The sequence below is a fragment of the Zalophus californianus genome, chromosome 4 (genome assembly GCF_009762305.2).
Source record: "Zalophus californianus isolate mZalCal1 chromosome 4, mZalCal1.pri.v2, whole genome shotgun sequence".
In the NCBI taxonomy this organism is placed as follows: Eukaryota; Metazoa; Chordata; class Mammalia; order Carnivora; family Otariidae; genus Zalophus; species Zalophus californianus.
In genome coordinates, this window is record NC_045598.1 from 47,648,845 (window position 1) to 47,672,809 (window position 23,965).

General features: G+C 50.3%; 2 long non-coding RNA genes across 3 annotated transcripts; one reads left to right on the plus strand and one right to left on the minus strand.

The window, feature by feature from the left end:
* The first annotated feature begins 555 nt into the window (after nt 1-555).
* LOC113935150 lies at nt 556-6,894 on the plus strand. Of its 2 annotated transcripts, none has more exons than XR_003523916.1 (3): nt 556-684; nt 838-980; nt 6,779-6,894. It is a non-coding gene; the product is annotated as an uncharacterized LOC113935150 (long non-coding RNA). The 2 variants fall into 2 exon arrangements; XR_003523917.1 differs by lacking the exon at nt 6,779-6,894 and adding an exon at nt 4,881-4,966.
* Nucleotides 3,250-11,179, minus strand: LOC113935145. The gene is made up of 4 exons (XR_003523913.2): nt 11,008-11,179; nt 6,762-7,141; nt 5,888-5,940; nt 3,250-4,753 (listed from the first exon to the last, which is right to left on the minus strand). It is a non-coding gene; the product is annotated as an uncharacterized LOC113935145 (long non-coding RNA).
* Between the last annotated feature and the right edge of the window lie 12,786 nt (nt 11,180-23,965).

The window sequence follows — 23,965 nt, forward strand, 5'->3', positions numbered from 1 at the left end:
GCCTGGGATTGTGAGCAGGCAGCCCCCAGGTGGGAGAAGAGCGGAGGCCATATCTTCCAAAGGCGGAGCCCACATACATGGCCTGACTTAGAAGGCGGTCACCAAGAAGCACATTGAGAAGGGCGCTGGTTTCTGAAGAACATGACTGATGCTGCCCAGCGTGACCTCTGCTACGACAGAATTCTTCACACATCTATTTACTTCATTGTCCGTTCTTCTGACAAATCCTCACGAGAGCCTGTAGCGAGGGTCTCCGCTGGGTACCGGGCGGGATTCAAGCATGCAGAAGAGGCAGCTCCTTCCCTCACAATGAACAGAGGAAAACAAAGCCAACAGAAAATCCGTTCACTTATTAAACTTTGACTGCACGCTGACTATGTGTGGCCGGCAGTGAACAAAACTGTCCTAACCCTCCCTCCCCCACCCCTCCGCGCTGGCATGGACCTCACATTCCAGTGGGCTGCCAGGGAAGCAAATGAGGGAAGCACCCCATGTGTCAGGAGGGCGTAGAGCCAGAGAGAAAACTAGGGCGGAGCAGGGCAGAGAGCGTGGTGGGGTAAAGGTGCACACAGTGAAGTGGGGGGCCAGGGAGGGCCTCACTGAGAAGATGGCCTGGAGCAAGGGCGTGAAGGGGGAGCCCGTGAGCCCGTGCACAGGCCCCAGAGGGGAGCATGCCAGGCCCAGGTGGGCCTCAGGAGCAGCAAAGAGCAGAGTGAAGGGCATGGACGGGAGAGCAGCAGGGAAACGGGGCGCTACGGGGTGCCAGGGAAGGACATGGGTCCTACACGACCTTAGGGATTATTATACTGACTCTGGCTTTTATTCTGATTGTGACAGGAGCCACTGGAGGGCTTGAGCAGAGGAGTGACATGATCTGCCTCCTGTCATAACAGGAGTTCTCAGGGGACTGTGTTGGAAACAGCAAAGGGGGATGAAGACAGCGGCAGAAGGATCCTCGATGAAGACTTGTGACAATCCAGGTGAGGTGGTGGCGTCAGACAGGCGTGGCAGGGGTGATAAGACATGGTTGGACCCTGACCATCTTCTGAGGGGAGAACCAGCAAACTTTGCTGACGGACTGGAAAGCAGTGCGCGTGGGAGAGAGGAGTTAAGAATGACTCCAAGGATTTTGGACCTAAGCAAATGGAAAGATGGAACTGTCATTAACGGAGATGGAAAGATGGCAGAAGCAATTTGGGGATGTTTGCTGAAGTAAGACTGATGGTGAACACGTTTGATGCGAGATGCCTAAAGACAGCCCTGTGGAGGTGTGGAGTGGGAGAGGCGGGCTAGAGACAGACCCCGTGGAGTCCACAGCGTATAGCGTACGGATGGTATTTGAGCCCAGGAGGCTGCAGGACATCACAGAGGAGAGGGCCAAGCACTGAGCCCTGGGCCTCCTGTGTAGTGTTTGGCGGAGGTAGGAAGGCGGGGAGGAATCAGCAAAGGAGACTGGGGAGAAGCCACCGAGTTAGGAGGAGAAGCAAAAGGCTGTGGGTCCTAAAAGGCAAACTTAGAGAGAGCTTCACGGAGGAGGAAGTGGTGTGTCATGCCACTGCCTGGCTCATTAAGATCCAGCCTGGGGCTCGGTTATTGGACTGGTGGTGAGGGCTCACTGTTGACCTTGGCAAGAGCCCCTTTGGAGGAGGGCTGGGGTACAAGCCTGACCAGAGTGACTCCCAGAGCAGGAGGGAGGCAAGGATTTGGAGGCAGGGCATGTCTTCAGCTCTTTTGAGGAGCTTTGCTATAAAGAGGAGCAAAGATGCAAGTTGGAGGCTGGGGAAGGATGTGGGCTCAAGAGAAGTTGTGTGTGTGTGTGTGTGTGTGTGTGTGTGTGTGTGTGAGAGAGAGAGAGAGAGAGAGAGAGAGAGAGAGCATGTTTTCATGCTGATAAGAATCATTAAGCCTAGAGGCAAAAATCGATGATTCAGACCAAAAAAGAGAATTGGCTAAAGCGATGGCTTTGATGAGGTGAGAAGGAATGAGATCTGCCACCCAGTGAGGAGCAGGTGTTTGCTAAGAGCACAGACCTGCATCCATCCCAACAAAGGAGAGGTTAGAGCAGAGGGCAGGAGAGGCAGGGCAGCGCCTTCTCAGCGCCGAGGACAGAACAATAGAAACCCACACTCGCGTGGCCCACACTGTGTATGGGGCGCTGCTCTGAGTCATTTACATATATTCACTTCGAACTCTCATCGCAACCCCAGGAGGTAAATACTGTTGTTGGGCCCATTGTGCGTGAAGAGTACCGAGGCAGAGTGATGTTCAGAACACTGCTCAAAGTCGCACAAGTAGTAGGTGGCGTGGCTGACCGCTACTTGCGGTCGCAGTACCAGGGCAGGGATGACGCAGGCGTGGGTGGGTGAAGAGAGGCTGCATAGTTTTGGTGAGCCTAGAGCTAGCCTGTGCTCATGGGTTTCTCCCACAGAGGTGCCTGCTCATTTGTGAAGCACTGTTCAGTCATTACCCACTCCTGGAGTCGGCAGCCAGTAGAGGCAGTGGGTGGGGGCTAGTTCAAGTTCCCAGCTTGGCCTTGGTGCAGTCTGGAAGGACAGATTCCTCCCGCGGCCGTACGTCTTCCACTGACACCTGCAGGGAAGTATTGAGACATTTCCTCTCCTTTCTCTTAGAGACGGCCGTGGGGTTCTGAGCACCTGCAGGGCCACAGTCCTCAGGATTCCTGACTAAGGGAAGGGAGGCAGAAAGAAAAAGGGGGTAGCAACAGACCTGGTTCTGATGGTGGCTGGCTGAGAGACTGTGGCCAGGTCACCTCTGTCCTCTGGGCCTCGGCTGTAAAAGGCAGGAGAGGCTAGGATGATGTCTTGCTTCATGGACTCACGTGTTCCCTCAGCATACAAGTTATGGATGCTAGACAAGGACAGAGCACTAGGAATATGACAATGAGCAGAGAGGACCCATCCTGACTTTGTGCAGATTGTCATCTATGGCAGAGGGGAGGGGACTGAGAATCACGCGATTATAAACCGTAATACAAGCCTGGAAGGAACATTCTAGGGTGCTATGAGAGCACCTTTTCCTAAGCACTTTTGTAATTTTGGGACATCTGACTGAAGCCTGACCCATAAGACAGGAACTGTCTTTGGTCATGGTTCATTCATGCATTTATTTATTCCTTCGACAAATTTTAGTGAGCCTCTGTCTTTCGTAGCAGTGGTTTTGCATTTTGCATTCCCAAGGAAAGTAGAAATTAAGGCGAACAGAAAGATTTAGCACAAAATGGGACTGGGAACCAGTTATTTATTCCACCAAACTGAAGAGAAATTTGATACAAGCTGCTGTGTGGAAGGGACACAAGTGTGGAAGGGCAGAAAAGCACTAGGAATGTTCTGAGGTCCCACGGGAGCCGCACATTGAGGGGTGGGGAGTGAGGTGGACCAGGGTCTTGAATTTGGCCTTTACCACACAGGAACTTAAAAGACCTAAGGGGAATTTTGGAAGATTCTGTAACCTTAGTTTTCGCATCTGTATATGAAAATCACATTTCTGAGTATTATTCTACACTGGGCTAAGCACTGTGCATACATTACTTTTTTTTGGTCCATGCAACAATCTTATGAGGTGGGTTCTTCCCCATCTCCCCTCGAGGGGGAAACTGAAGCCCAGAAAGAAAGAGTGCCCCGGACATCACAGTATTGTAGGAGGCTCTCTTTTATTCTCATAGAACTTAGGATAGGTGGCTGACAGAAGCCTTGAGATCATCTAGCAGAGTGGTCTCCAAACTTTTCTGATTGCTCCTCTCTCTGTAAGTAATATTAGACCTGTCCTCACTCATCATATTTATTTAGAAACATAGCTGTGTCCCACCAGCAATATGAACAGCAAACACTGGTGAAGACCAACTTCTGGGATCTTGGATAAAATATACATAGATTAAGGATTCAAATCCATATAAATCAAATTGCTACTTGCCCCCCATTGAGTCACTGAGCTCTTGGAGACCACTCATCCAGACTGTTGTATATGGGAGGACAGTGGTCGCCAAGGCCATGAATCTTGTCCCCGTTGCTCAGTTAGGAGCAGACCAGTTGGGGAGATTTTTGCCCCCCAGGCAACACTGGGCAATGTTTGGAGATATTCTTGGTTGTCACAACTGGGGTGTGTGTGTGTGTGTGTGTGTGTGTGTGTGTGTGTGTGTGTGTGTGTGTGTGTGTGTGTGTGTAGGAGGAAGGAGGTGATTTCTGGCATCTCGTGGGTAGAGGCCAGGGATGGTGTTAAACACTCTGCAATGCCCAGAACAGTCAGCTCAAATGTCAGCAGTGCTGAGGGTGGGAATCCTGGTGGAGCCCCTGACACTTGGATTGAAATTAGGTAAGGGAGTGGTCTCTGCGGCCAGATGACTGAGTGTGCGCCTGGGCTCTCCCACCAGCTAGCGACTGTGGTCACGTTACTTAACCCCTGACCTCTAGTGTTGCAGCTGAAAAGAGGGTTGATAATACCACTGTGGGGAGGTGGTGGCGGAAAGGAGATCCTTCTCTTGTGAAAGGCCAAGGGCTAATTCTCATCTTGTCCTTCCACGCCCTCCTCCTTAGCGGTCTCAGCTTTGAGGTGAGGCTGACTGATTGCCCAGGGTGGCCAGGAAGGGTGGGCTGAAAGCCGTCAGGAGGGTTGGGAGCCCCAGAAGCAGTCCAGATGCGAAACATCCAGTCTAGGTAGGCTTGAAAACTTCCAGCGCAGGCTTGCAGTCCCTTCAAGAGCTGTGGTGGCATCCAGGTCTGGCGTGAGCTTGGTGTGCCTGTGGAAGGGGTAAATCCAGTCTGTCTACAACAGGGGTCTACAGCCTCCCTGCCTCCCTCAGCCCCCCTGCCTATCTGCAACTTGTTGTTCCACCACTTGGGAACCGTTCCCTTCCTTCCTTCCAGCCAGTGAACAAACTTGAGATGCCATGATGCAGAAACCACAGTCCTGGCCATCACTGACAGACGTGTAACTGGACCCTTATGATCAGTAAGCCAGTACAAGGGGGCACCAGGAGGGAGCTCGGTGGTATCTGAGAGTGGAGGGAGGGTTGGGAAGCGGGATCTTGGAGGGGGTTCCTGGAGCTGCAGGACCCCCCCCCCATCTCTAACTGGCTTAGATGCCTCCACTGCTGGACTGTCCATAGACTAGAGGCAACCTGTGGTCAGGGACTTCTACTTTGTTCCTGGATATAGCCTCAGAGTCTAGAACAGTGCCTGACACATCATGGGCCCTCAATACTTATTTGTGGAGTGAATAAAGAGTATTTTGAAAGATGACTAGAAATTTGCCAAGTGGCTCTGGGAGGGAAGGGAAGGGCATCCCAAGCACAGGGAATAGAATGAACAAAGACAGACTAATGATGAGAATTTTGAAGGACACAGGAGGAAAGATGAGGGTCCTTAGTCACCGGGGCCCATGGGATGATACTGGGGCTGCTCAGAGAGGCTCTGCATGTGCATGGCAAGGTGTTCAAAGTTATCTCAGGATTAGAGAATTTGGGGCAAGGTGTAGATTAAGAAGTAAAATATCTGGAGAGAGCACCACAGCATCCATTCAAGATTTATTGAGTACAGAAGTCCTGGTCGCTGTGCTGGGCTCCGTTCTTGAGAAGGTTATTGAGCTAGCCCAGGAGAGAGGCAGAGGGGGCAGAAACGGGCAGGGAACTCAGGAGACAGACGCACACATCACGGAGCACTTGCACGGGGGACAGACCACGAGGGAGAAGGACTGGTCAAGGAGGACTCTGTGGTTTTAAACCAAGGGAACTGCCCAAGTGCCGGAGTCATGGATGAAAACAGAAGCTATGAAAGGAAGAGTGTGAGTAGACCGGATGCTGTGTGACCTTGGGCCTGCACCTCTGCGAGCTTCAGTTTTTATTGCTATTATTAACATTACCGTGATTACATACCAGGCAGGTACTGGCAGCTCCACACACCCATTTCGTTGAATCCTGTAACAGTTCTACAAAGGAGATGTTATTTTACCAATGGGGAAATTAAGGCACAGAAGTTTCAGTGATTTGCCTGAGGTCATAAAACTAGTAAGGGTCTGGGACAAGTGGCAATATTATTGATCCCAGGACAATTGACCCCAAGCCCATTCATTTCTCCTTCCACGCAGCCCAAAGCTCAGGGGCTGGCCTCCCACCCACCTGCCTTAATCCTGAGATGGCCACACTGCCTTTGGCAACCATCCAGGGTCCTAGGCCCGAGTGGGCACAACAGGGCAGAAGCCCATTGGAATTGGAAACCCCCAATGTTGGTAGGACTAGTTTATTCCCCAGGGACTATTTCTTCAGTTGAGCCTTAAGAGAAAGAAGGTTAAAGCCAACCTTTGTGCTTTGGTCAGGAGGCTCCTTCTTGTAAGTGTGGAATCTTAGCGTAAATGAGCCTGGACTAATCTCTCAAACAGGGGTGATGTTAGTATATCCAAGCCTCATGAGGAAGATTAAATAAGCATTGTATGCAGAACACCTGCTTTGTACCTCTTACACAGTAAGTGCTTAATAAATAAAGGTACAAGGCAGTGAAGTGGAGTGGGGGGTGGGATATGTGGCTTCCTGGAGGTGGTTTGCCTGCATACAGACCCCAGCTCCATCTCAAATTCTACCACCCAGATGCCCAGCCATGAGATTTGGGGCAGGCAGGTCCTAAGCTCTCAGTGCCTTGGTTTCTTCGTCTGTAAAATCGGTATAATACCAGAATCTACTCAGGAGGACAGCTGTAGGGACTAAACAAGTGGAGATTAAAGGCATGCAGAACACTTAGAATGCGCTCTCTTACCTCCTTCCCCACTACAGGGGTGGATCCGGATCAAGCAGAATCCCAAAAGAATCCTGCCTCCTGTTCTCAGAAACGAGCGCCTGCTTGGAGAGCAGTTGCTGAACACAGGCTTGGACGAAGAGGAAGTGGATAGCTTGAGACGGGGCTTGGATTCATTCTTCTCTCCAATATTTCATTTGTACCATGTCAGGCACTTAGTGCTGGGGATGCCTCGATAAGTAAGAGATCACCATCTCCAAGGAGCTCAAGGTGGAAGACAGGCAAGACAGGAAGTGGAGAGCAGTTGCCATGGAGGCCAGAGGTCATTCCAGGGCTGCCCAGAGGAGGGCGAGTTTAATCCTGCCCGGAGGGGTGGGTGGGCTTGTGTTCTCCCAGCAAGCCTGGTCCATTAGGTAACAGGTGGGAGAGAGTTAGGAATTCTAGTTAGGAGAAGAGTATTTGCAAAGATAACTGAATGTTAGCATAATCCCTTGCCCAGTTATTTGCATTCAGTAAGAGGAAGCTGTGGGTTTTATTACCAAAATGACTGATGATGAAAATGATGAAGATAATGACGTCCTTGGGAAGGGCTCAGCATGCGGAGGTGGGGGAGGGAGAGCCATGGGAGAGGAAACAGAGAATGGGGTGGGCACAGTCTGGGTCAAAACAACCCCAATGAGCCAGACCCGGGAGCTCGGATTTTATCCTAGGGGCAGCAGGGAACCTGGGGAGGATTTCAAGCAGGAGAGGCAGATGATGGGGTCTGTTTTAACAAGATCGTACTGGAGGCTGAGTCGAGATTGGGCGGGAGAGAGAAAAGTCTGGGGACACATCAGGAAGGTAACTGGCAACACTGTAGCTGGCCTCAGTAGAGGGCAGGCCCTCATTTACCTGGGACCTGACCTGAGCTGCGCCACATCCAGGTCTCGGGGCTACCGACTTGAGAAATGCACGCGGTGGCCTTGATCGAAGTGTCTGTACATCATGAAGGGAATGACGTCCGCTGACTTCTCAGCTGTGTCCAGGCATGAAGGTCGGCCACCTAATCTCACTCTTTTCCAAGGCCCCGGGGAAGCCGGAGGGCCAGGATCCTGGGCCTGGGTGTGGTAGGCCGAAGAATGGCCCCTGCAAACACATCTATATTCAAATCCCTAGAAGCTGTGAATATGTTACTCACGTTACCCGACCTGATAAAAAGGACTTTGTAGATATGATTAAGATAAAGGTCTTGATGTGGGGAGATGATCCTAGATTTTCCAGGGCCTCATAAGAAGGGGGAGGCTCAAGGGTCGTAGTCAGCGGGAGGAGATGTATGAGCAGAAGCAGAGATCAGAGAGAAGGTAGTACGTTGCTGGCTTTGACGACGGAGAGAGGAGTCTTGAGCCTGGGCTGGTAGGCACCTCTTGAGAGTAGAAAATGCAAAGAAAGGGACTCTCCCCTTGGGCCTCCAGAGGGGACCAGCCCTGAGAACACTTGGCTCCAGCCCAGTGAGACTGACTGGGATTTCTGGCCTCCAGAACTGTAACAGGGTGAACTTAGAACAGTTGTTCTAAGCCACTGAGTTCATGGTTATTTGTTATAGCATTGAGCTCACACAGGAATCCAGAAGAGGATGGTCTCCTTCTCCACTTAAGGTCCATCTCAGGGCTAGGACTAGGTGGAGGGAGGTCGTTGAGGAAAGCTCCGAACCAGGTTTGTTGACAGCCTGGAGCCGAGGGTGAATCCGGGAGTAAATGAGAGTAAATGATGGTGTGAACGCACAGCTGGATTGCAGCAGGATAGGAACAGAATGTTTGCTTGGGGCCAGCCTCTGGGCCAAGTGCTCTGGTGTGTTATCTCATTTCAGCCTCTCACTAACCAGGAGGGAACTGAGGCACAGAGTTTCAGTAACTTGCCTGAGGTCACACAGCAGTAAGAGGCAGAGCTGAGACCTGCACCAGTCTGACACCAGAGCCCCTGCTCCTTACCTTGCACTGGCTCCTAGGAGGAGCAAGTAGGTGGGGGATGTGCATTATTGGGGTGTCTCTTGAGTGGGAAGCTGTGTTGCCAGCACCCCAAACTTCTGCTTCCCCAAGGTGTGTCATATGTTCCCCTTTCAGGATGGTGGTAACAGAAGGGGAATTTCCAGGGCCTGCAGTTTTCTAGGCAGTGCCGTGTGTGTGTGTGTGTGTGTGTGTGTGTGTGTGTGTGTGTGTAATGCTTGTGTGTAATCACGTTCTGCATGGTGTCTGGGGCAGCTCTCCGAGTTGGCCTCATTCAGATCTATGAGAAGAATTCCTAGTTTAGCCACTTACCTGGCTGAGTGGCCCCAGGCAAGTTATCCAACCTCTCTGTGTCTCAGTTTCCTCATCTGGAAAATGGGGATCACTTACGCAGAGTGCTTACAACAAAGTTTGGCAAAGTTGACGGAGAATTGAGTGGGAAGGTGTCCAGCCAGATTCTGAAGTCACCAGATAAGTTAATGGTTAGGTTGCTCCTCCAGCAGCCATATCTGAGTAGAGAGACCAGATGGTGGCCAGAGAAGACTGGATTGGGACCCCCACTCTCTCCGTGTGACCTTGGCAAAGCCACACAACTTTGTCTTTAAAGAAGCCTGGGGGTGCCTGGGTGGCTCAGATGGTTGGGCATCTGCCTTTGGCTCAGGGCCTGATCTCAGGGTCCTGGGATCGAGCCCCATATCGGGCTCCTGGCTCGGCGAGGAGTCTGCTTCTCCCTCTGCCTCTCTCCCCTGCTCATGTTCCCTCTCTCTCTGTCACATGAATAAAAAAAATAAATTAAAAAAAAAGATGCCTGAAGGGTTGCTGGAGGGTCAGTGACAAGGGAACGCCAGGTCCCCTGCGTGTCGCTGGTGCTCAACAGGCCACAGCTGTTATTATTGATGGTGGTGGTTGCAGTGTTTGGTCTTGGTTCCGCCCCTGCCTCCCAGGGGCTTTCAGAGACAATACTGTGCTCCCAGAAGTGCTTTGGTATAATGAGGGGGGGGGTGGCTAATCAATCTGGGCATAGTCTGGTTCTGGCACCACCTGACTAGCTGGTGACCCTGAACAAGTCCACGGCTCTGTCTGGGCACCTCTGTCCCTGTGGGAGCAATGAGCCTTCTGGCTCTGACTGTACATCTAGAATGCCTGGCCCCTGGAGGAACCTGGTTCATTTTCCTGCTGAAGTTCAAAGAGACAGTAATGATAATACCCAGCATTTCCAGAACAGGGACCACTCAGTTGGCTCAAACTGGATGCAGGACCCTTTCCGGTTGTCTTTCCCTCTCCTCAGTCCTTTTCCCCAGACATTGCATAGGAATTCAGAATCATAAAAAGAGAGAGTTTGGTCACATCTGGTTCCACCTGTCCTTACAGGTGGATGGGTGGAGGTGGAGCAAGGCAGCCAATGCGGGGGGAGGAGCTAAAGGAATCCCCGCCTCCTGGGAGCCGTGGGCTGAGCCTTCTCTCCGCTTGACCGTGCCCTCCCCTAATGACCACGGCCACCAGGTGCAGGGGATCAAACAGTATTCCACTTGGTGACCTCACTAGGCCACTGCATCGGAAATGACTAGCTGGTTTCACCGTGGAGGAGTGGGGAGACCTTGGTCTATTCCTGGTTTGCTCAGTACCACACACGCATGCCCTGACCTGCTGACTGCAGAAGTCCTGCTCCACCACCACACCGCATCCCACCCCTCCTGTTCCTGGCCCGTCCCACTTCCTGTCCCCCCACAGACCCTGTGCTTTGGTCCCCTCACCCTCAGTACACGTCTCCCACCCCTGCCTCACCTCTCCAAGCCCCTTCTTTAAGGTCCTGTTCAAAATTCCCCTCTTCCCTCCTCCCTTCCACAAACACTTCCTGGGCAGCTTCTGTCTCCCTGTCTCCGTCTGGGACAAAACTCTCCTCGCCACTCCCCCGGCACTGCCAGAAAGGACAGAGTGGCTATGAAGGGTGGACACTGACACTTGCCCCGTGCCATTTACCTGTGCAAAACATTTTACATGCATTACTTCATTTAATTCTCGTAGGGGCAAGTACGGTGATTACTCCATTTTGCAGATGGGGAAACTAAGGCTTAGAAACATTAGGCAACTCACTCAAGGTCACAGAGCCAGGAAATGGCAAAGTGTGGAGTTAAACTCCAGTCTTTCTGAGCCTAAAGCTTGTGTTCTTTGCCACCCGGTTTGGCCTCCTGTCTTTCAGCCTGGACACCCCTCACAGGCCAGACCTATCCCTTCCAGGTCTCCTCTCCCATGGCCCCTCCTGTCATTCACTCCGAGTGACTCACCATGCACGCTCGTTCCTCTGAGCCTTTGCACATGCTACTCCTTCTGCCTGGAACACCTTTCCCTTTCTTTCGTGCCACCAGAAGCCTGCCCATGCGTGGATCTCAGTTCAGCAGCCCTTGCTCTGGAAGTCCCTCCCCGAGGCCCTGCCTGCTCTGGCCTCGGGTGGGTGGAGAGATTCCGCCTCCTCTTTGCTCCTGCAGCACTGGCTGTGGTTCTCCTTGTGTGGGCTGTAGTGCGCGCCAGGCTCTGGGTGGCCGAGTCTGTGCCAGCATCCAACTGCTTTCGCCACACATTTACCAGGCACCCGTTACATGCCAGGCACTGGCCTGGGCCCTTGGGACACAGGGGTAAGCCAGACAACTGTGTCTCAGCCTTGGCAGGGCTTGCAGCCTGGTAGGGGAAACAGGTCAACGCTCAGAACCATATGGAGGACTGAGTTCTGCTGTGGAGCAGGACAAGGGCTAGGCTTTGTGGAGCAAAAGCAATAGTAAAAGGAGGGCGCCTGGGTGGCTCAGTCGTTAAGCATCTGCCTTCGGCTCAGGTCATGATCCCAGGGTCCTGGGATCGAGTTCTGCACCGGGCTTCCTGCTCCTTGGGAGCCTGCTTCTCCCTCTGCCTCTCTCTCTCTCTCTCTCTCTCTCCCTCTCTCCCCACCCCCCGTCTCTCATGAATAAATAAATAAATAAAAAATCTTTAAAAAAATAGTAAAAGAAGGTAGATTTAATCAAGCCATGAGGGGATTAAGGAGGAAGACAATTCTCCAGGTAAAGAGAACAGCCTGTGCAAAGGCCCAGGGGTAAGAGAGAGCTGAGTGCTTAGGATATCAGAGATTGGCAGAACTGGAAAATACAGTGTCCAGGACCAGGGTTCCAAGACCACTCTGGAGAGGCAAACTCCAACCCTTTGACCACAGAGGGCTGCATGAATCCTGCCTCTCCTTCCCGCTCATCTGTGTGTTCCAGCTAGCTTTGAGGACAGTCTCGCATGGTAATTGACAGCCTGGCTTGCAGCCAGCAAACTTGGGCTTGACAGTAACCTCAGCAAGCTGCTTAACCTCTTCTGGGTCTTCCTCTCATTCTTTAAGTAGGAATAATATCCACCACCTCCTAGGGTTTGGAAGAGGCCTGTATCATTTAATAGAGTGAGCATGGTCTCTGGCACATAGGTAGAGCTTAATTGTGTGATTATTGCAGTGATAACAATCGATAACATGTTATATAGCATGCAATTGTTAGCTTACTCTTATCATTATTCTATGATTGCATCTGAGTCATCTTTGCTTCTCTTATGGGTGGCACCACAGGCTCCCGTTGCGTGCCTAGGTCTTGGTCCTGGGGAGGAGCAGGGAGGATGGGCAAGGTCCAGGATCATAGGACAACTCCCTCCGCCACTGTGCAGGGGCCAAGGTATGAGGTGTCTGGCCGTGTGGACTATTCTGGCAGGTGTGCTGGACACAGAATCTGGATGCTATGTGGACACTCCGGCCTGGCTGGGAATGCTGCCTGTCAGCCAGGCTCCCTCTTCCCCTTACATGGCATTCTCTCTTTCTTGGGAAAGAGCTGACCCTCTTAGGGCTGGCTATTCTCATTCTCCCTGCAGGATGCTGGGATGCCTGCTGCGTTCGTAATTCTTTATTTGTGGTCATTCTCATCCAATTAATTTTCTGCCCTCTCTGCCTGCTCGTAGCCCTAGAGGGCTAACTCCTAAGAACGATATCACCCACATGCCCTTCGGTTCTAAATTCTAGCTGGATTTAGAGGGCCTAAGGGCAGCTACTGCTGGAGAGTGCAGTGTGGGAGGAGACAGAGGGTAGGGGTCCATCCCCCTCTCCCTCCCCTCCTTTCTTCCATAGTTCTGGCATTGGCTCTGACAGGCGTGGCCCCTAGAGCATATTTTTTCTATTCCCCTGACCCCTAGAGCGGTACAGGCTGCCTGCTGCCCTAGCCTGGGCTGTCTCCACCTATCTTGCTGGTTTCCTAACCCTGCCTTCACCTCCAAACAGAGTGTTGTCATTGGATTCCTTGCAGCTCAGCCCTTCTGGGTGCATTTGGCTCATGCTATGATTCCCATCAATACTCTTACGGAGGCTCTCCAGAGTCCTTCAAAGAGACCCTGCCCTAACCAAGAGCAGGGCACTGGTCTGGTCCTCTCCTCGCCTTCTCATAACCTGGGTTATCTTCTAAGAGGACAGGTGGAGTCTCCGTTTGGGCATCTGTTTTGGAGGGACTGGAGCTGCCTAGCTTCCAGAGGCCCCGCTGGTCTGCCTGGGGGGCTGCAGAGGAAGCCAGGGCCCCATCATGATGAGCCTCAAGGGCCATGGGGAAGATTTGGTGTTTTATTGTAAGAACAATAAGTCCCAGGAGATTTTAGGGCTGGGGGTGGGGTGGTGCCATAATCCGATTTATAATTGTGCAGGATTTATCTTCTGAGTGGCTCTGGAGGGCTGAGCGTAGACCCAGGGAAGATATTTGGGAACCTAGTGTGGTTGTTCCCATGTGACATTATGGCACTGCCACCACCAGAGACCTCTGCCACCTCCACCATAAAGCCTCAGTGGATCACCCTTTCCTATTGTGTGCATAAAACTGTCACAGTTGGCCTCTTGTGACCTCCTTCTTTCTGGGATGAGTTTCTTGGCCTCAGGTCTGCTCATTCCCCTTCTCAGGGTCCTAAGCCCAGCAGGGGGCTGGCATCCCTGAACTGGTTGGTGCGCTCTAGTTCAAATGTAAATGCCTTTGAAGGCACATCCTATGATAACATTATCAACTGTTAGCAGAGGTCTAATATCAGATCAGCCTGCAGCATCTCGTGAAGCAAGGGAAGGAAGCAAACATCTGCCAAACATCTGCTCCGTGCTGAGCGACTTCCCCATACGGTGCCCTGTTCAATCTATGCACCAGCCCTGGGAGTGGGCAGGACTGTCCCCATTTTACACTGTGGAACTGGAGGCTCAGAGAAGTCCTCTCACTTGGATCAGTCACCCAGCTGTGACTGACAGCTGGATGCAAGCCCAGCTCTCTCTGTCTCCTAAAGAGGTGAATGGAGAAACATGCTATCAGATGAACTGGGCAAATCCTGCTGAGGAAAGTGGACGAGGAAAGGTATATATATTTTTCAATTTTTTTAAGGTTTTATTTATTTATTTATTTATTTATTTATTTATTTGTCAGAAAAAGAGAGATTGTGTGCGCACAAGAAGGGGGAGTGGCAGGCAGAGGGAGAAGCAGACTCCCTGCTGAGCAAGGAGCCCGATGCAGGACTCGATCCCAGGACCTGGGATCATGACCCGGGCCAAAGGCAGATACTTAACTGACTGAGCCACCCAGGCACCCCCAGGAAAGGTATTTTGAAGAACAGGAAAAACAGTAAAAATTCAGCAATCATGATATCTAGCTTTACACACTTCATAGACATCAACTATCACCTGCTGGCATGGTAGGGGAGGCACCCTGCTGAGTCTCAGTTTGTCCGTATTAGCAGCCGGACTTTGCACACCCACTTCCCAGCTGCTACCCAGGTTCAACATCCTTCTTCCAAGAAGCCTCCTGGACCTTCCAAGTCCTGGACAGGTGCCTCTTCTATGTGTCTGTGTAGTTCCTCGTAATTGCCTACACATGCCCGCACACACATGTACATGCACGCACAAATATGTGTCTGTATATATACAGAAAGCCTCGGGAATTCTGGAGCCACCTCAGGGAAGGCCTGGGAGCTTGCTTCTATGCAGAAGGTTGCCACAGGGGAATGGCCCTGAGTAGGAAGGGCCGATGGGCAAAAGCTCTGGAGAGACCATTTTCAGACTCTCTTCAGAGTCAGCCTAAGGAAGAACTTTCTAGTCATGAGAATTTCTCCAGGGGGCAGTAGGCTGCCTGGAGAACCTGCAGGCACAGGATGGGAGGTAGCCGTGGGGAGACCTCACTTTGTGGGTAGAGGGGAGTGGGGGGGGGGAACAGGATGCATCCCGACAGGCTCTTTCACTTCTGGGATCGGAAGCTCAGCTACCTTGACAGAAACCACCATAGAATAGTTCCCTACAAAGTGCTTGGCCCATCCCGTACTTGAACTCATACAATCTTTGTGTCAGCTCTGCAAGGTAGGTGTAAGCCAGTTGATGGCTGTGGAAACAAGGGTCAGAGAAGTGATGTAACTTGCCCGGGAGGAAGCGGCAGAGCCAGGATTTGAACATAAGCTGTGTGTGACCCCAGAGCTCTATCTGATAAGTCAGCTGTCCCTACTTCCCCAAGGATTTAGGTTCTTAAAGCCTTGCCCAGGTCACCAGCTACAACTTAGTTCATTTTATTTCATTTCCACGTGCCTCAGTTTCCCAGTGTCCTTACCTCTTTGATGTTGGAAGTTGACCAGTAGGCCAGGCCATCAGATGACAGTCTGGTCTGGAAGAGTGGAGGCTTGGCCTGGGTCATGGCCACTTCCCAGACTATTTGGTCCCTTTGGGGCCTCCCTTTGTCTCCTTCTAGAAGGAAGCCATTGTTGACCAGCTTGTTACCTCTGGACGTATTTATGGATCCACATGGCCTGGGAGCAGGGAGCAGGTGACATGAAGCATGACAGCCACAGCTGAGAGGTATCAGAAAGGCCTGTGGCTTTAGTTTCAGGTCTGATGAAAGGAAAGGAAAAACAAAACAAAAAACAAAAACATAAGCCCAAACCCAGTAGGCTGCTTGCCAGCAGTCTGAAACATAGTTCAGGCCAAAGCCAATGTCGGCCAAGAGGGAAATTACAGGCCTGAAATGAGAGACAAGTCTGCAGAAACCTCCTAGGGTTGTGTTTGGCGTATGTTTGTTTGCCCGCATGTGTGTTCGTGTGGACCTGTTTTTCAAAGCATGTGTCTCTTTTTTATGTATGTATTTAGCCCTGAAATGCTTTTTACAAAACAGTGTAGAAACTGCACTTTAAACTATTTTACCGCTGGATGATATTTGGGGCAATTCCATTTAGTTTAGTTAAAGCCTGCTGGTATTTACTGACACATGCCAGGCGCTGTGTAAGGCCCTGGGGATCTAAGGATACAGATGTGCTGCCCTGTCCTGAAGGAGCTCAGTGTCTGTCATAAGAAAAGAGACACATGCGAAAAGGAGGAGCCCAGAGTACCCTCCCCCCCGGGGGGGGATCATTTCAGCTGGGTGTAGCTGGGACCTAAAGGAGGGGAGGTCTTCGTTCTTGGCAGAGAGGGGGCCACCAAGTGTCCTCCCAGGCAGACAAAGGGGGAAAGGGCCCTTGCAGGTAAAGAGAAGAGAGCTCATGGGGGCGAGGGTGAGGGGAATCTCATCTGAAGGCCAGAGATATGTGACTTGCCCCAGGTCACACAGCTGGAAAGCAGCAGCCTGAGGATTTGAACCCAGCCTCTGGTTGCTAGCCACCTCTGTCAAAACTCCTGAACACCAAAGCCCTACGACTTGGCAGGAAGACTGTATCTAGTGTCTTTCAGCCCTTCCCATCCCTAAGGGCCAGCTGAGTCAAGTTTTACATCCCCAGTAAGGTTACTTTAATACCTTAATTGATTTTATAACTTAGAGTAAGTTAATACTATGATACAACTGAGTTCTTGGAAAATATATGCCTTGGTATTGCTAGGTATCATTTAACAGAGCTATGCATTTCTCTCCAACAAGATAAACAGACATACGCATTTATTTTTTATAAAATAACAGTCTGTGATTTCTATGTCATGACTGTGCTCAACAAAGGAGACAGGAGCAACGAAACCATCTTTGAGGGTAGAGATGACTTTAAATTCCTTTTTATTTCCCAACAAGGACTCAAGAAATACTTGCAGAGCTGGCCTGGCTTGGCTGTACTTTTTTGTGGAGTGTATTAGTCAGATATTGCCACAATAGTGCTTGGTAACAAACCACCCAATGCTCAATCACAACTACAGGGATTTTTTTCTCACGTATGGGTTTGAGGGTTGGCTGGCTTGGGCTCAGGCTTCAGATTTGGTGGGGCTTCGGGTCAGGTTTGTGTCTACTCTGTCCCATTCTGGTGACTAGGCTGAAAAGTAGTCTGTGGTTTCTCTTCTCATAGTAATTGAGCAAGTGAGTAGACAAGAACATGAAACAGAAAATGCCTCTTGAGGTCTCAACCCAGAACTGCCATGCTGTCCTTTCCAACCATATTTCTTTGCCCATGACAAGTCAGATGGTCAAGCCCAGTATCACTGGACAGGGAAATATATCTGCCCATTCTACTGGGAGGCCCTACAAAGTCAAATGGCAAAGGGTATAATTCTAACCTAAGGAGAGCATGAGGAATTGGAGAAAGGTGCTGGGCTTCAGAGGTAGACTTAATTCTTTTTTTTTTTTTATTAAGATTTTATTTATTTTTGAGGGAGAGAAAGAGAGAGCATGAGCAGGAGGGAGGGGCAGAGGGAGAAACAGACTCCCCACTGAGCAGGGAACCCAATGCAGGACTTGATCCCAGGACCCTGGGATCATGACCTGAGCTGAAGGCAGATGCTTAACTGACTGAGCCACCCAGGTGTCCCAGAGGTAGACATAATTTCAAATTTGAGTTACCATTTACCTGCTTTGGAGACTAGGGAAATCACTTAACCCCTCTGACTCTCTTTCCTTCTCATACTGGGTACTTATAATATGCCAGTCACCAAGCTTAGCATTTTAGGAACACTGCTGTACGTAAGGTAGGTAAGGTAAGTTTCCGATGAACTTCACCCAAGGAATAGCCAGCTGATGTGACTGGCTACCAACATCCAAGTTCCAAAGTTCATTGTTGGTTAAAAAAAGTAAGGGTTATTATTAGCAGCGACGGGAGGGCAACCACACTTCTCAGTCACATGTCTTCAGGAGGCAAGAACTGGAAGCCAAGCCTGGATGGTATTGGTGGTGCAACATGTTTTGTGTGGAGGCAAATTTCCTAATTGCCATGGCTGTCAGGTGATGCTGAGACCTCTGCTCCCCAGATATCTTTTCATTCTGAGGCCAGGTGCTCTGACATCACTGGGGAAGGACCGCTGGAAGCTTTGCTCAAGACTTGATTCATGTGTCGTGGAAGATACCAGCAAAAGTAAATCTTGGATCGGACAGACCTGATTTGAATGAAGACTGAGCTTCTGACTGGCTGGGTGGCCTTGCCCCCAGCAATGCTGTTCCCTCTGCTTGCAGTACCCCTCTTTCTCAGAGACAGTTTTCTGCCTCCATGTGCCTTCATCCCGGAGGCCCTCCCTGACGCTCTCCAGCCCTTTGCCCCCTCAACACACTGGACACCCCCAAGCCCTATACCTGGGTTATCTTAATTGCTTGCTTGATTCCTCTCTCTCACTAGAATAAATACTCTGGGAAGGCAGGCCCTGGCCCTTGTTTCCCACCGAAATCCCACTTCCCACCATTGTGCCCGGTACATAGCAGGCCCTCTATGAGCATTTCTTTATCTAATGAATTCAACAATAAATCACTTAAAACGGGCTATTGCTTCGTAATCATCAAAATGGATTCATTATTGTCTGTGCTATGGAAGCCACATGACTCTAAACCCTTGCTACTCAAAAGTGTGGGCCTCGGACCTGTGTGCTCTGAAAACTTGCAAGGAAAGCAGCATCTCTGCGCCACCCCCCTCTCCTGACCTACTGGATCAGAAGCTGCATTGTAACTAGATCTCAGATGATTCACATACACACTAAAGTTTGAGAACCACCACTCTCTACAGCTTTAAGTGACTTTGAGAAATCAAATCTGACTGCACAGTCTTGCCTTGATGTTTTCAAAGACCACCACAGCCTCTAAAGCCGGTTGCACCGGTAGGAGCTGCTGATAGTTTGAACTGGGCAGAACTTCGTTATGCTGTGCATTTTACAGATGAGGAAACTGAGGCCCAGGGAGCTAGTGATGCCCCCACTGCCCCACAGCTAGTGAGCAGCAGAGCCTGATGCTGTCTTCCAGTCCAGGTTCAAATTTAGAGCAGAGGAACTCTAGATGAGATGCCAAGTGCCTTGATTCCCCCGGTAAGTGGCAGAACTGGGGTCCAAACCCAGTCTGGCTCATTCCCAAGCTCTGAGATTCCTGCTTCCCCTAGACCAGCTCCAGTGCCCTCTTACTAATAATGGAGGAAGCAACTTGCCCCAGGTCACACGGAGAATTAGAGGCTATGCTACACATAGTGTCTCTCCCTGAGACCATACCACCTGTCTGCTCTCTGCCATGCCATGGGAAGGGGCTTCCAGAGAAGGGTCTCAGGGCTGACAGCTGATCCCCAGGAGACCCGGGCTTCTTATGAAACTGAGTGAGCCACTTTGGGGGAGGCTTCTGGCCCCGCTTAGAAGCACCGTTTCTGTGTTTATTCTGGTCTGCCTCCAGGGGCAAGATGATAAAACAGAGGGTCACTTTGGACAGCAACTGTCCCTTGCATGCCAGTCTGTTCCCTATGTTTTCCTTTTGCTGGGGGAGGGGGGGTGCTTCTTCATAACTGGGCGGAAACCCATGAGACAGGCACTGGAGGGAAAGGGAGATTATCTACAACTCAAGCTGCAGAAAAGGAAGAGTCAAGGGGACAGGGATGGTTTCGACGTTCTCGAAGATCGGGTAATGACAGTCTTAGGAAGATTCTTAGAAAGCCTTAAGCAATTGCAGCCAATAGCGGTGGCCAACCGGGCCTCGGTTCTAGTCTTGCTCTTGGCCTCTTTTCACTGAACAACATTATACCTGTCGTGTAGCAGTAATGACACTGACTTAGGATTGTTGTGATCTTAAAATGAAATAGTGTGTTTCCTATGCCTGGTCCAGAGAAGACAAGCAGTAAATAAAAAGCAGGGTGTGTGTGTGTGTGTGTGTGTGTGTGTGTGTGTGTGTCTGTGTATATGCATATGTGTCCCCTTACCTCCTCATTTTCTTTTTTTTAGAGGGGGGTGTGGGGAGGGGCAGAGGGAGAGAGAGAGAGAGAATCCCAAGTAGGCTCCCCGCCCAGTATGGAGCTGGACTGGGGCTAGATCTTACAACCATTAGATCATGACCATGACCTGAGCGGAAATCAAGAGTCAGATGCTTACCTGAGTGAGGCACCCAGGCACCCCTGCCTCTTTTTTGACCTCCTCATTTTGTAGACAGAGGACTGAGAGCCAGAGACAGAAGTTGTGATGTGCACAGACACATGGGAGTTAATAACAGAGCCCAGAGTTGAACCCTTGTCTCCAGCCTCCCAGGCCAATGTTCTTTATCTCACATTATAATAATAAGGATGAAATTTGTTAACTAGATTCCTAACTTCTGGGCCATGGAAGCATAAAAAACAATTTTCAGAGAGCATACAGAGAATACACGAAAATAAAATCATTCTTCAAGCATTCCAGCATGTAAGAAGACCATTTCCGATTGACCAGGGCAGTGGGCATGTGGTCGGACTTGATCCTTCTCACTCAGGGGACAGCTAGACTCAGTGATGTCCTCGCGCTGCTGTCCACTTCCAAGACTGAGGAGTCTCAGCAAGGTGTGAGCCAAGAGAAAGTCAAGGGCGGAATACAGACACACTTGCATGGGCCCTGCAAACAGCTGGGGCCAGCTTTATCTATGAGATAAGGGTTGTGAATGTACCTTATAAACCACGAGTTAACTTCAGCAATTCTGCTGTTATAAAGGAATATTCCAGAGATGACTTTATCCCTCACCAGTCTCTGGGACCACGTGAGAGGCTGAATCTTTTACAAACACATTGGTAAGTTATATCACATAATGATATACTGATGTAATTTGTTAAGCATGTCACTAAATTTACAGTTCGAGGAAATCAACACTCATAATTAAGATTCAGAGGTAGGGCCATAAAATCCTTCTTTGCCTTCTGAACCATCAAGGCAAGGCCCAAGCATGGCTCCTGTCAGCTCACTGACCTTTAGGTCTTTGTTCAGATGACACCTTCTCAGTGTGGCCTTCCCTGGTCACTCTAACTAAGATTGCAAACCTGTCTCCATCATACTCTATCCCCTTTCCGTCCTGGTTTAGTTTTCACCTTCACACTTGACATCATGTAACACGCTACATATCTTGCCTTGTCATTGCCTGTGTCCCCCCGCTATCTATTTAGCAATACTCCTATGCTCTAAATGCTTTGCAAATACCAGCCTATTCAGTCCTCATAACAGCTATAAAGGGAGACACTCCTATTTGCCCCTCTGTACAGATGAGGAGATGGAGGTACAGAGAGGTGAGGCAATGTGTCCACAGTCACACAGGTTGCCAGCAGCAGGATTAAGATGTGATCTCAGGTGTGTGGCTCCTGAGTCGTCACTCACGCCCACCACACCGTTCCACCCATAAGGTGTGAATACACAAAGGCAGGGACTTGCCTATCTGATTCCCAGTGCTTAGAATAATGCCTGGTGCACCATGGCACCCAAGAATTACTTGTTGGATGAATGAATGATTAAATGGACTTATACTATTCCATTGAAAGCCCTTCATTCACAGACGCTATGTTTAGATAGCCACCATCCATGCACCAAACATCTGGATTCTAGGAAGGCAGTGGGGCAGGGGAAGGAGCACAGGCTTTTGGGTCAGGTAAGAAGGGGATCACAACCCTAACTCAGTCAGCCATAGGGATAATGTTAACTGAGCTGTGTGACCTTAACAAGTTCACCTAACCTCTCTGAGCCTTGGTTGCCTCCTCTTTAAAAAGGAAAGAACAGTGGGTTCCTCATAGAGTTCCACGTTATAGTGAAAGTTCAGTGCAAAGGGCCAGGCACAGAGCAGGTACTCAGAAAATATTAGTTCCCTCCTGCACTGGAAGGATGGAGAAAAGTGAAGTGAAACTCCATCTTCCTTTTGCTGAGCAAGCTTAGTTTTTGCGGAGTGAGTATCTTAGGGTCAGGGGATGGGGAATGCAGAGGATCCAGAGATGGAAAAATTTCACTTTTCCCTTCTACAGCGGTTAAGACTAGAACAACTGCAGTTGGTTCAATAGCATATTTCATTTGATTTTCAGATAAAGTCATATTGACGTCACTTTTTTTTTCTTCTGTTACCTTATTAAATTTGGTTGTCTCTAACATAAAACACTGGCTCCTCAGAAGTGGTTTCCACTGTATTATAGAGCAGTCAGGAGGATCTCAATCTATCTCCCACCAGAAAACAAAGTCTGCTTTAAATTAGAACAAAGTTGCACATCTGAACAAGTTAGAACAAGTTTCCCATTCCTCCTAATTTGTAGGCTGAGCTTTTAAAACTCTAAATATTTGTCTTACTCTTAAGACTGTTTTCTTCAAGTCTTAGTCAGAGACTGCTGTGAAACCAGCTAAGAGTCCTGGGCTCAAGCTACTTTGGGTTGTGGTGCGTGGAGGTTGCTTCTGCTATCTGGATTTGGCAAGTGCCTTGACCTCTGATTGCACTGGAAACTTCCAGAAACTGCTTTCAGACAGAGGTATCTCCTTCTGTGTGGGGAGGTTCAAGGTCCAAAAACCTCTGGCACGTGCTCTGTTCTCTTTCCCGGACTCTTCTGCTGCTCACGACAGGAGCACTGCGGTGGCAGCCATGTTGAATTCCTTCTAAATCTCTGCACACGCTGTTCCCTCTTTTTGGAACACCCCTCCCTCACCTTCTCTGAACTCTGAGACCTACTGAATCCTCAAGACTTGGAGTAGTTCTCCCTCTGGGAAAAGGGCTCCAAGGGGCCTCTGGTAGCCAGCCCTGTGGGTTCCCCCCCCCCCAACAATTAGCCCCTTTCTTATCATCTTTAAATGTTCTCATTTCTCACTGGGATCTCCTTCAGAGTTGGAGCAATATTATTCATCTAAATATCTTCAGGTCCTGGCATGGGGCTGGGTCTCTAGCAAGTGCTCACTGATTAAGAGGTTTAAAGAAAAGCACTGGAGTTTGAATGTTATGCTGACATGAACAGGGAGCTGGGTCCTTAACACAAAGAGCAAGCAGTAGGATGAGGGGCATATGGACTGCTCTTTAGAGGACCCCTCCGACCAGTCTGGTTCAGCCCCTATTATTTTGCACATGAAAAAGTAGTTTAGGGACATCACTGACACTGCACGCATTGCTGGCAAAGCCAAGGGCTCCTGGCTCTCAGTCCAGTACCCAGCTTGTGATATCAGGATGTCCCTCGTCCTCCTGAGAACGAGCTGCAGCAAAGACACAGCTGGTGCAGTGGGGAAGGGCATCGAGGGAGAAGATACTGGGAGTGGACGAGCATCACTGGATGCAGCCTGCCATCTTGGCAGCAGGCGGCCTGGAGCACTGAATGATGCCAATAGGTAGGAAGCCTCAGGAGGGCAATGGGGAAGAGCTCAGGGATGGAGACTTGGGTTCCCAGTCCAGACTCATTGTGCTGAGTCAGCACACAGGAACCAGGAAAATGTGTCACAGAGCCGCCCCCCAATATCAAAGTCTTCTGGCTCCTTACAGCTGGGCATCTGGCCAGTTGTTAAGAAAAAGGGACATTGCAAAAACTCTAGTCGGAGGAAGTGGTTTGAGTTTCCTGCTTGAAGGAGGATGCTTCATTTAAATAGAATTCAGTAGAACTAAGAGGAAGGAGGAAGTATCCTAAGCCTTCCGCCTGGAGCTGGAGTCTGTTTCTTGTAGAGAAGAAGGATTCAGAAATGCCTCCTAGGGAACCAGAGGGAGGGTTCCGCCAAAGAACCTCAGCCAGGGTAGGAATGGATTTAACATAACATGTTTCCACCTCTACCTGTTTTGTGCTAGGTTCTTACCTCGGCTAGTCCTTCTGACATTCTCCCCAGATTCTGGTGGAAATTCAGGTCCTCAGAGGGTACATGATTTGCCATGGAAGACAGCAAGGCAGGGCTTGTGTTTGGATCTACTGCCCCAGACTGCTGGATCCAGGTGTGCTCCCAAAGCAAGCTGACGTCCCCCGAGCCCTTGGGGCCTCAGTCTAAGTAAGCTCCTGTCGTCTGTGAGCTGGCAGTTACCAGGCCTGTGCCCAGGACCTCCCCAAGGGCCAGGGGCCGAGCAGATGCTCAGATATAAT